The following is a 12,457-nucleotide window of genomic DNA, read 5'->3' as shown; positions in this document are numbered from 1 at the left end:
CTCCAAACCAACACCGGAATATTACTAATTAAATACTCTTCCGATGGGTACCAAACACTGCTGTATGATTCCTGTTAGACCCTTCGTACGATGCAAAGAGGGATTCCTCAGCTCAGGGACATTCTATATTAACCAAACTTTCAGAATCTATCAAAGAGATCATGATCTACAAACTACATTAATTGTGAAAATATGTAACGAATGAGTCGCACGCTACGACTACATAAACTCTACCGTAAATACGCATACCGCGCCTGCGAGTGCACGCTATCGCGGGTATGCGCCTTCACGGGAGAGCGTACGCATGCGCAGCGCGGACCAGTGTGCGGTGCAAATATGGCAACGTGCATAGAGACATTTTTCTGACTTTGACAGTCCACCCTTTGGCAGTCAATAATAACTGCCACCTTCTAAAATATTTAAGGAGAAAAATGTAAATCAGGGGTTAATTGATTTCCATGGTGGGGTAAGGAAGAAGAGAGGAGTAGGTGTGAGAAGGGTATGACCTAGTGAGAAAGTAGAAGCATGTGTGTATGAGTCCATGTTTGGAGGGTCATGTATCATCGTGCCGTACGTGTGGTAAATCAAGCTTCGAGGTATTGCGAAGTATACATTTGAATTCCTTCTTATCCTGTGGTACAGGTCTGTGGATGGGCTGTCAAACTCTACCGAGCTCATTTCGGCTATGGTTGTAACAAAATGGGGATGCACATTTTAGTTGATGATACATGAATGGGGGAGATATGTGGTTGCTGATATCTGTGCCTGTATTCCCTATCGTCTATGTGTGTCGTTGCCTGAGGGTTGTAGAGATGAAGATAAAGAACACTTACGAAAAATGCAATGATATTCTATGTCAGGGAAATGTACATCTGTTGTTGAAGTTGTGTTCGGTATCTGTTGAGAGTCGTCTTCTTTGCGCTGTATTGCTCCTTGGGCATGAGCAAATAGCTTTGTCTGAGCCATCAGATTTACAAAAAAATGTTGGGCTAGCGTGAGTTTAAAAATACTAGGGAAACTGGGGATCCATGGCAAAGTTCATCAAGTGTCCATATTTAAAGTTGTCAAATCTTCTTCTTTGGTCAATCCGTTGTCTGTATACATCTCGTCAACTTCCTCGTCCAAGGGGGTCTTTGTATCTTGGAGAAAAGCAGAAAAACAGGTGAAAGAAACGGACCGTATAATCGCATTTTCATCACATCCTGGTTTCTATCATTGGGTCATAAATCAAATCCAGGTTAATTACAGTTTCCTCGCTCCTCAAGCTCATCACTTTTGTACTTTGTTTGCACCTCATTAAAGCCTGCCCGCATCTAAATATCAATCCAATCGATATAATGACACCCAAGATACATAGTAGAAACTTTCCAACATCCATTATGACTCCTTGAGCCCAGTCTCCTAAACCGGAGAACCAATTTCGCGGGTTCAACCATGACACCCAACCAGTCAGCTCATTACCTACAGCAGCAAGGGTGAGATTGTGTTTTCGACGAAATTCCCACTTCAATTGGAGAATATCGTCCATCTTTTGGTCTATGACCTCTACCGGATCCTCGGTGCTATTTGTGATATACGTGCAACACTTTATGCCGTACTGTGTTGCCAATGTAACACAATATCCGCCTGTTACTGCTGTAAGATAATTAAGAACCATCCTATGCTGAACTAGTTCTGTTTTGTAAGCTTGAAGTTCTCTTCCAGTGTATCTAAACGTGTCATCATACATTTCAGTGATATTATCTAACAAATTGGCGAGTGCGGAAATGTATCTATAATTCATCACTCCTCGAGCGGTACGAGTGAAATCTAACGCTACCAGAACCTGAATCCCGGTGGATTCATGGATAAGATCAGAGGCCGGATGCTCCAACCTTTCTGACAGTTGTCTTTTAACTCGGTGCTCGTAATGAGTGTGAGTATAAGGAGCTTGGGCACCACGGTGTATGTCCTTCATTTTGTCATGTGTTACAGTCATCACTTCAGGCAATACTTTTCCAATATAACACAATCCTTCAGAGTTTGGGGCAAGCCATTTGTACGCCTTTCTCCCGCATATGAAATATGCATCATCGGGGAGAACATAAGGGACGGAGAAGGACATGACCATGTTACAAACCTTCCAGGTGAAATCTCCTGACCCTAATTCTTCCATCTGCTTAATGCACGTATCAGTTTGTACGATATGTGCACAGTATCCTGGTGATACCTCTCCAACTTTAGTAATCCTATTTCCTAAGGTATATCGATACCGGAAAGATTTTCCTCTACTGGCTATGTGGCGTACGAGCTCTGTATCTGTAGGCATTCTATCTGCTCTGTGTGAAAAGGTCATGGTAAGGTTGCTCCATGACACTTCCCAATTTCCCGGTTTTCTGGGATTGGAGATATTAAAACATAAGAGGGACCTATCCACATGGTATTGGTGGAGCTTCAAACTAGGAGGGCTGGAGATGTTAAACCTCCGGTCCACCGGTCTCCCACCACTTAGCTCAAGTACCTCCCCTAACGTTAAAGGAAATGGTACTAGCCCTGATTTGCTGTGACCCTGAGGTACTTGAGAGCATACCCAACAATCTGTTTGGTTTAACACGTTACCCACTAAGGAGTGATAGTCACTCAATGGATGCCGGTCCATATGGATATTAAAACTAGATTGGCATTTCTTTATGCATCCATCTTCAACCAGATTATCACAGAGCCTACAGATACAATTTTCTTCAGCTAACAATCCATCACAATTTCTTCTATCGGATCGTTTTCTGATACTCGCCTTTGCTTGTCGGTTTGGTTGATCTTGGAAAACTACGCCTCCATCATCATAATCGGAACCCATTCCAGAACCTCTTTCGACCTCTATGGTACTCTCGCCGGAACAGACTGCTCTGGTCAACATCATGGTTAACATCAAAATCCGGATCACAGTCTCTTGGGGCAAGTCCATCTTTGAGGAGGAAATAGAGAAGAATGAGAAGGGGGAAAAAGAAATTTTAAGGGAGAGGGGCTGGGAAGTGGAGAAAAACAATAAAAGGGAGAAGGGAGTCGACAACTGCTTTCGGTCTTCAAGGCTCAGGTGCCGCCTCAGTCCTCCTGGAACAGACACTCCAGTGATACAACCTCTACCGTCTGTTCCTTATCACGGGACTTCTCTGGATCAGCAACCTTTTTGCAGTGGGATGAATGGACCCAAGTCTCTCTCTCAGCAACCTTCAATGCGGTGGTGCTAGTCAATAAGACCTGGTATGGTCCTTCCCATCTATCAATAAGACAACCTGAGCGTAGAAAATTTCGTATCATTACATAATCCCCAGGTTCAATGTCATGACAATTACTACCTGGTAAATCAGGAATCACCAACTTCAGATTATCATTTTGACTCCTCAACTGCTTACTCATGTTAATTAAGTATTTTACAGTTACTTCATTGTTACATTTCAAATCATCCTGAGGGTTAATCATGACATGCGGTTGTCGACCAAACAAGATTTCAAAAGGAGACAGATTAAGGGGGGACCTGGGAGTGGTTCTGATGCTATACAAAACAATGGGTAAAGCTTCTGGCCACGTCAATCCTGTCTCTGTCATTACTTTACTCAATTTATTTTTAATAGTGCTGTTCACTCTTTCGACCTTCGCACTCGCCTGTGGACGGTACGGAGTGTGCAGCTTACTATCAATTCCCATCAACTTACACATTCCTTGAAAGACATCACCTGTAAAATGGGTACCCCTATCACTTTCAATGATTCTAGGGATACCATATCTACATACAAATTCCTGCACAATTTTCTTAGCTGTAAACATAGCGGTATTTGTAGCTGCTGGAAAAGCTTCGACCCAATTCGAGAAAACATCTATACAGACAAGTACATATTTCAAATTTCGACATGGGGGTAATTGAATGAAGTCAATTTGTATTACCTGGAAAGGGCCGCCGGCAGGTGGGATATGGGATGGTTCTGTAGGTATTGCTTTTCCAATATTCTTTCTCAGACAGGTAAGGCATGACATTGCTCTTTTACTCGCATGAGAGGAGAATCCTGGGGCGCACCAGTATGCTCTTACCAATTTGCACATCCCCTCCTTGCCTAGATGAGTCAGCCCGTGAGCTGCTTCAGCCAGACATGGAAGGTATGCCCTGGGGGCCACTGGTTTACCATGTCCATCCGTCCAGAGCCCTGAGGACTCCTGGCCATATCCCTTTGCCTTCCAGACTGCTCTTTCCTGTGTGGAACACAAATTCTGCATCTCACACAACTTCTGTGTGTTGATGGTATTAAATACCATCAGTTGTGTGGTGTCTGTCTGTATGGGGGTAGCAGCTGCAAGCTTTGCGGCTTCGTCTGCTCGGCTGTTACCAAGGGATACTGGGTCTTGGCTATATGTATGTGCTTTACATTTGATAACAGCCACTCTGTCGGGTTCCTGTATCGCTGTTAGAAGCCTTTTTATATAAGCTGCATGCGCTATCGGTGTACCAGCCGCCGTCATGAAATTTCTGAGCCGCCATAAGGCTCCGAAATCATGTACTACCCCGAAGGCGTATCTAGAATCGGTGTAGATATTGGCTGACTTACCCTTAGCCAATTCACATGCTCTGGTTAGGGCGACCAGTTCAGCAACCTGGGCTGAGTGAGGTGGGCCTAGCGGTTCCGCTTTTATGGTGCCTTGGTCATCTACGACTGCGTATCCAGTACACAAGTCTCCCGAGTCTGACTGTCTATGACAACTACCGTCAGTGTAGAACGTGAGTTCTGCATCTTCCAGTGGATTGTCACTGATGTCAGGCCTTGCGGTAAAATTTTGGGTCAAATATTCCATACAATCATGTGTATCTTCCTTTGCATTAAATCCTCCTTCCCCATCACTCTCACCTCCCACCCTTTGTGCCTGACCAGGCACACCTGGGAGAAATGTTGCAGGGTTTAATGCGCTGCATCTCCTTATGGTGATGTTTACTGGGGCCATTAATGCCAATTCCCATCTTGTAAACCTTGCTGATGAGACGTGTCTGGTTTGGGCAGAATTCAATAAGGCAGATACCGCATGCGGTGTATAGATTGTGAGGTTGTGGCCTAGCACGACATCTTCGCTTTTTGTCACTAGCAATGCTATCGCCGCAACGCTACGCAAGCATGTGGGGAGGGATCGCGCTACCGTGTCTAGCTGGGCGCTGTAATATGCAACTGGCCTGCTGGCATCACCGTGTTTTTGTGTTAGTACACCTGCTGCGCACCCAGCACTTTCTGTTCCGTATAGTTCAAAGGGTTTCCCATAGTCTGGCATACCTAGTGCTGGTGCCTGCGTTAGACACTGTTTGAGTCTCTCAAATGCTGTTTCGGATTCGTCTGTATGCGAAATCCGATCAGGTTTGTTTGAAGAGACCATTTCCTGCAAAGGTAGCGCCAATATGGAAAACCCTGGGATCCAATTACGGCAATACCCACACATTCCTAGAAACGTCCTGATCTGTTGTTGGGTTTGTGGCAGTGTCATGTCTCTAATGGCTTGGATTCTATCAGCGGTCAGGTGTCTCAGTCCTTGTGTTAGACAGTGTCCCAAATATTTTACCTTAGTTTGGCATAATTGCAACTTGTCTTTGGAAACCTTGTGACCTGTGTCTGAAAGATGAAACAGGAGCTGTTTCGTATCCTTCAGGGATGCCTCCAATGAATCAGAACACAGTAGTAGATCATCCACGTACTGTATCAACACTGATCCACTCTCCGGTTGGAAAGACTGTAAACAATCATGCAAAGCTTGAGAAAATATACTTGGACTATCTATGAAACCTTGGGGTAACCGAGTCCACGTGTATTGGACTCCTCTGTATGTGAATGCAAACAAATATTGGCTGTCAGGGTGCAGAGGTACCGAAAAGAATGCGGAGCAGAGGTCAATAACAGTGAAAAATTTGGCAGTGGGAGGAATTTGCATTAGGATGACAGCTGGATTAGGCACTACGGGGAACTGACTCTCAACTATTTTGTTAATCCCCCTTAGATCCTGCACTAGCCTGTAACCCCTCCCCCCACTCTTTTTAACAGGGAAGATGGGACTATTTGCTGTGCTGGACGTTCTTACTAGAATGCCCTGTTGTAGCAAGCGCTCTATTACTGGGAAAACTCCTAACTCCACCTCTGGCTTCAGAGGATACTGTGGGATTTTTGGAGCTATCCTACCATCTTTTACTTGTACAACTACTGGAGCTACATTTGCCATTAATCCAGTGTCCTGTCCATCTTTTGTCCAAAGTGACTCTGGTATCTGAGATGTCATCTCTTCTACTTGGGATGGGTTCCTATTTGTCATAATGGAATGTGACATTAATTTTGATGGGGAGTCTAACATGTCTCGTACTTCCTGAGCGTGATTCTCAGGGATGTCCAAGAATACACCTTCAGGAGTACAATAAATGACGCAACCCATTTTACATAGTAAGTCTCTTCCCAGGAGATTAGTTGGTGCCGATGCAGCCAGCAAAAAGGAATGCTTGGTATGCAAAGGCCCTATTGTAATCTCGGCTGGTTTGCTAACAGGGTAGTGCTGGACTACTCCTGTTACTCCCATGGCTGGAATTGTCCTACCAGTGGTTCTCATGCCCACTGTCGAATTTATCACTGACTTGGCCGCCCCTGTGTCTACAAGAAAGTTTAAAGTTTTACCAGCTACATTGATTGCAATCTCTGGTTCGCTTCCAAGACTAGCAATCAACTTAACTGGGTGCAGATTACAGGTATGGCCACACCCCTATTGGGTATGCTGACCTCCCTGAATCCTGCTGGCAGCGACTACTTGTGCGGGGGTTAGCTGGGAACTACCAGAGGCATGCCAATCTCTGTTCGGGGGATATCTTTTTGTTTCCCCTGTATGTGGCTCAAAACTCCGCCTCTGTGGACCCTGCTCCCAATGTCGTGTGTCGTGTCGTTGTCTAGGGGGTTGAAAAGATCTTTGTACACTCTTTGTTCTACATTCTCGTGCATAGTGTCCCGGTCTGTTACAAGAAAAACATGTTATTACACTTGCCTTACCCACAGGATTCGGTGGTACATACGCAGGCTGCCTTGTGGTCAGCGCCTGTATACTTACGGACATCAACTTATCACTTTGCGATTCCCTGTGCCTAGTGATGTTTCTGTCGTGATCAATAGCAGCCTCTCTCAATGTGGACACTGACAGACCTCGCCAACATGGCTGCGTGGTCTGTACCCTAGCTTTTAATGTTTCTTTCAAACCATCCATCAGTACAGATACTGCTACTTCTCGATGGTTTGGGTTGGTCTTAATGTCTTCTATACCAGTGTACTTTGCCATTTCTAATAGTGCCCGGTGAAAATATTCTGTTGCCGTTTCGGACTCCTTTTGCTTAATGGAAAATATTTTATTCCATTTAACAACGGCTGGGAAATACTCCTTTAGCTGTAAATTTATCCTTTTTACATTATCCTTGTTGTACACGTCTGTAAGCGGTACATCTTTATCCAATGCACAGTCAGCTAAAAATTGAGTTGCGTCAACATTGGAAGGTAAACAAGCTCTTAGCAGTATCTGCCAATCCTTGTTGTTGGGTTCTACAGTGTTACCTAGATCCCTGATGTATTTTTGGCTAGCAACTAAATCCTTCCTGGGGTCAGGAAATTCGGACACTATTGTTCTTAATTCCATTCTGGAAAATGGAGTGTACATGGCAATGTTCCTTATGGGAGTGGCTCCAGACACATCTGTTTTTCCATTGGGAACTGCTATTACCCTTACAGGAGCAATTCTAACAGCCTTTTCCTGTGTAGATTCTACAGCTTGTTGTGGTACAATTGTTTCAGTGTAGTGCATGGTGCCGTACTTACCCGTTGACACGACCTCACCTATCCCTACGCTAGGGGCTTTCACTAATCTCGTGGGTGTCGCTGTGCCTACTGTGGTCTCTGCTATGGTGGCTGCAAGAGAGAGAGCTGAAATTGTTGCTGAATCGTCTTCTTGATCACACTCCTGAGGAAGGTTCAAAACAGGGTACATCTTGCACGGGTTAATACTTGCATGAGTTATTTGGTTAACATCATTAACATTTACAAGGTTACTAAGAGTTTTTGTTTTATAACCCAGTGCGTTTCTCTCCGTAATCAACTTCTCTCCTGCAATGTATGGTGGAGGAGGAGCTGTGGCTATCAGCTTCCTGACTGCCCCAGATCCTGCCGCCAGAGCCAAACCTCTCTGTATCTCACCTTCCTGGTGCCATAACTGTAAATAATCATGATGCTGAATTCGTCTCTTTGCTGATTTTACGAGACATATCCTCCTCCTTAAATTTTGTAACACTTCTGGACTAAAGCTACCTATTCTTGGGAATTTGTCCCTGTCTTGTACAGTCATTCTCTCCCATTCATCACATAAAGATTCGGTGTGACTTCCATATTTTTCACACATTACATATCGTGCCGACCCAACTGGTCGGTTCACAGAATCAACCTGAACCAGGGTTGATCGCCCCCTACCTGAGCAACTGGCCCCCATAGTCTGCAGGTGTTGCTTAGTCCTCCTTGGATTTCTGTATCAAGGTTTTCAGCAAGCCTTTACAGACAACCAAATTACTCCACAGTAGGCCGGCGGTGGCGGTTTACCGAGTACCCCACTCACTCGCCCACCTCGACCAATACGACCTGATCACACCGACGTGGTGCTGGCGTACTCGATACAGGGCCCCTATGGAACCTTCAGTTTACTGGAACATATGAGGGTTACCCGCAGGACACTTACTCTTTCCAGTAAAGGTGGGGTTGTTAGATAGTTCCTGAGTGACCAGCGAACTTCCCTTTAAAAATAAAAAATTACACAAATCACGTCAGAATGTACAAATAGCGTTTGTGACCACTTTACTCTAATGGTATTAGGTCAGATTACTAACTACTGCACACACTTACGTGCGGTCCAATCGTTCAGTACATAAGCACTACTTGTCATGTACTGAAAGATCAATGGAATCGATGTTTCCGGCCGCGATTCCTTCAGCAAGAGCTTATGGCCTATATGGGTTCTGCACCAACACCCCAGGCGTTGTGCCACTGGACTTTTATAGCGGACCTTTTAGTACCTTGTGACCTCCTGGTCTTGTTACCTTATGACCTCCTGGTCTTGTTACCTTATGATCCGCTATACTCTAATGCTCAAATATTATTTAACCAGGGATGCCTCCCTAGCCACCGTATATGTCACTTACACGTATGTCCCTTGACGAGTACCCGACTTTCCTTTTGGTTCCACCTTAAAGTTGTATAAACTTATGTATAAAAAAAAAAAAAACACACTCACTCAACACATGTACACTTTTGTTTCTATATCTATTTCTGCGCAGAAATTGTCTTCAGTCCAACAGTGTTACCAATTAGGAGCAGGATCTGTTAAACTAAATTTCAGATTTTTTTTTTTCCAAAAATAGATTTGCGTTATTTACCGCTTCGCGTTATCTACCGCTGTGCGTTACTTATCGCTTTGCGCTAATTATCGCTTTGCGCTAATTCAACTTTTTCGTGACTTTGAGCTACGTGGGCGTAACCGGACGCTACGTTGCGTAGTGAACGCTGCGTGCGTCTGCCTTTTGGATTGCGTACGCTAGTCTTTGTTAGCGACACGTGTACGCAATGCAAAGATCCACCGTAACACAATATATACTTTTATCAATGTAAATGATCCCTGATCATCTACCGCAATCCACACTGACTGCCTTGTATCTCAGACAAATCGTGTGTTGTTCTATACTTTAACTATTACCTCTACTATGAAATAACAGCAAATCTCTTTTTAGCACTTTCTATCAACTATAAAAATTGGCAAACAGGAATAGTGATATACGAAATTGAAAAAGAAATGCAGATAAATGTATGCGTGCGTGTATACGCAAGACAGAAGAGAAATAAAACAGTTTTAAAAGACACAAGCGTTTTGTTCTTACTTCCGGTTCCCGGATTCCTTCAGCACTCTTTATCTAAGCGAAGCAGACGCTTATCCCGTCAGCACAGCGAGACAACCTCCCACCCTTTGCTGGAGGGATAATGTCTGCTGATCTACCTAGTGCAGATATGAGAAGGATAGGACGAGTCCCCAATTGACAATGTTAAATTCCTTTTGTCGTATAAACAACCCTTTATGAAGCTAAGAACACTGTACGCTGTTTACTTAAGAAGTACCGTAATGGTACGCTAGTTGCGTAACGATCGCTCAGCCGTAGGCGAGACGCTCAAGCGTCACGTTCGCTCACGGCCCAGTGATCACAGGACACGTTATTGGCTATGACTAGAGTAATGATTCGCTATGGCGTAGCGGACGCTCGAGACCACGAGGAGATCACCAGCGGCGCAGACGCTCACAACGCTATACCTTTATGTCTAAACCTTATACCAATGAAATACACGGAATACCTTAATGTGAATACAGGGTGTAAGTGCAACCTTGTGTAACCTGACTAACTACAAAGCTGCTTGAGCGTCACCGACGCTCAAGTGAACACTTAACACTATAGGAAATACACAGATACTGGTTTAGGTTCCAAAGCCTATTAACTGTATTATCTCTAATATACTTGTAAAAGGGGATAACAGTACAAATGATACACTACAATATAACAGAGACTTCCTAACCACAGAACTAAACAATGAATACAAAAAGACAATACTACACTGACCTAAATGCAATACAATACAATGCTATAATACTATGAGAGATATAAGAGAAAAGAGGAGAGAGAGAGAGAGAGAGACGGGGAGAGATGAGAGAAATTGGCTCACAGAAAGACAATGATTACGGAGAGAAAACTTACGCACAAGGGGAAACGATCGCATGCGCCTGGACATCCAGCACCCGATTTTCAGTAATGAGAACCGTTGAAGAGTGAGAGCTGGATGTGGTCGGCCTGCCTATTTATGCCCCACACACAATGCAATCTCCTGGTCCTACAATCCCATTGTCCATTGGCCGAAGGAATTCGGCCCTGCATCATAACAAAAGGTCATAGGGTGATTCATACAGGTGGGCTGTGACGATTTCCAACAGCTCAGGTGGGTGGGAAACTGGGTTTCCCGCCGCATACCTGAGTATGTGTAAATAATAGAAATGGACATAAACTTCTTATGTCCATAACTATTCGCACGAGCGATTAATACGCTCCAAACCAACACCGGAATATTACTAATTAAATACTCTTCCGATGGGTACCAAACACTGCTGTATGATTCCTGTTAGACCCTTCGTACGATGCAAAGAGGGATTCCTCAGCTCAGGGACATTCTATATTAACCAAACTTTCAGAATCTATCAAAGAGATCATGATCTACAAACTACATTAATTGTGAAAATATGTAACGAATGAGTCGCACGCTACGACTACATAAACTCTACCGTAAATACGCATACCGCGCCTGCGAGTGCACGCTATCGCGGGTATGCGCCTTCACGGGAGCGCGTACGCATGCGCAGCGCGGACCAGTGTGCGGTGCAAATATGGCAACGTGCATAGAGACATTTTTCTGACTTTGACAGGATTAATTGGGATGCTTTTGAGCAGGTGTTCTCACTATAGTCCTTATTTAATTTTTTGGAAAGAATTCACCATGGACTACTTGTGATACAATTCACACGTGCTCTCACTACTATCTAATTTTTGAGACATCCCTTAGGGGAGAGCAATTAACCTCCCGGTTTGTTACAGATCCATCCATCCATTAAACACATAATTTTGAGTGTGTATAAATAAAGCTTGTGAGGGGAGATAAATTAATCTCTCCAGCTTTTTTCTGATCCCCCCATCCATTTACGTGTCATTTTGGGGGCGACCAGCGTGTCATAGACCAACATCAGTCATTATATTACTTTCTTTGAATTTGCCTCATCAGTGGCCATTGCCTATGCTGACAGGTATTCTTTTGACTTTCTACAGTCATACCATGCTGGACATGCCGATCTCGCCTGATCTTGGAAGCCAAGCAGCATTGGGCCAGGTCAGTACCAGAAAGGGTGACCCTCTGGGAATACCGGTACTGTAACACCAAGAAATATACCTTCTGCTGATCAGCAAATTTAATTTCAGTTCAACCTTGCAATCCATTATTGCAGCTGACCCACTCTCTAGGAGTCCATACTTACAGAAGCCGGTTTTCCATTATCTCTTCTATGAACTCACCAATCTACTTAACACCATAATTTCATAGAGATAATAGGAACATTTATATATTTCGCTTCTGACAAACTCTCTTACAAATCAGTGGGTTTACAGATAAACTTTCTGTCACCCTCTTCATACAAGTGAGTTACATATTATTATATCGTCAACATTATTTTGTTGTTTAATACTTGTTTTAATATTTATTGCTGATGCACAGCAGTAATTTTATCATCTTTTCGTCTGTGATTAAAAGTTAAGTTTTATCTTACCTCACCTACCAATTATGATATCCGATCTAACCCTCCATCT

General features: G+C 43.9%; 1 pseudogene; it reads left to right on the top strand.

The window, feature by feature from the left end:
• The first annotated feature begins 11,915 nt into the window (after window positions 1–11,915).
• Window positions 11,916–12,032, top strand: LOC134946124 (5S ribosomal RNA; annotated as a pseudogene).
• Window positions 12,033–12,457: the final 425 nt, after the last annotated feature.

Source organism: Pseudophryne corroboree, chromosome 7, assembly GCF_028390025.1.
Source record: "Pseudophryne corroboree isolate aPseCor3 chromosome 7, aPseCor3.hap2, whole genome shotgun sequence".
NCBI lineage: Eukaryota > Metazoa > Chordata > Amphibia > Anura > Myobatrachidae > Pseudophryne > Pseudophryne corroboree.
Note: the sequence above shows the minus strand (reverse complement) of the source record. Positions and strands in the feature narration are given on the sequence as shown.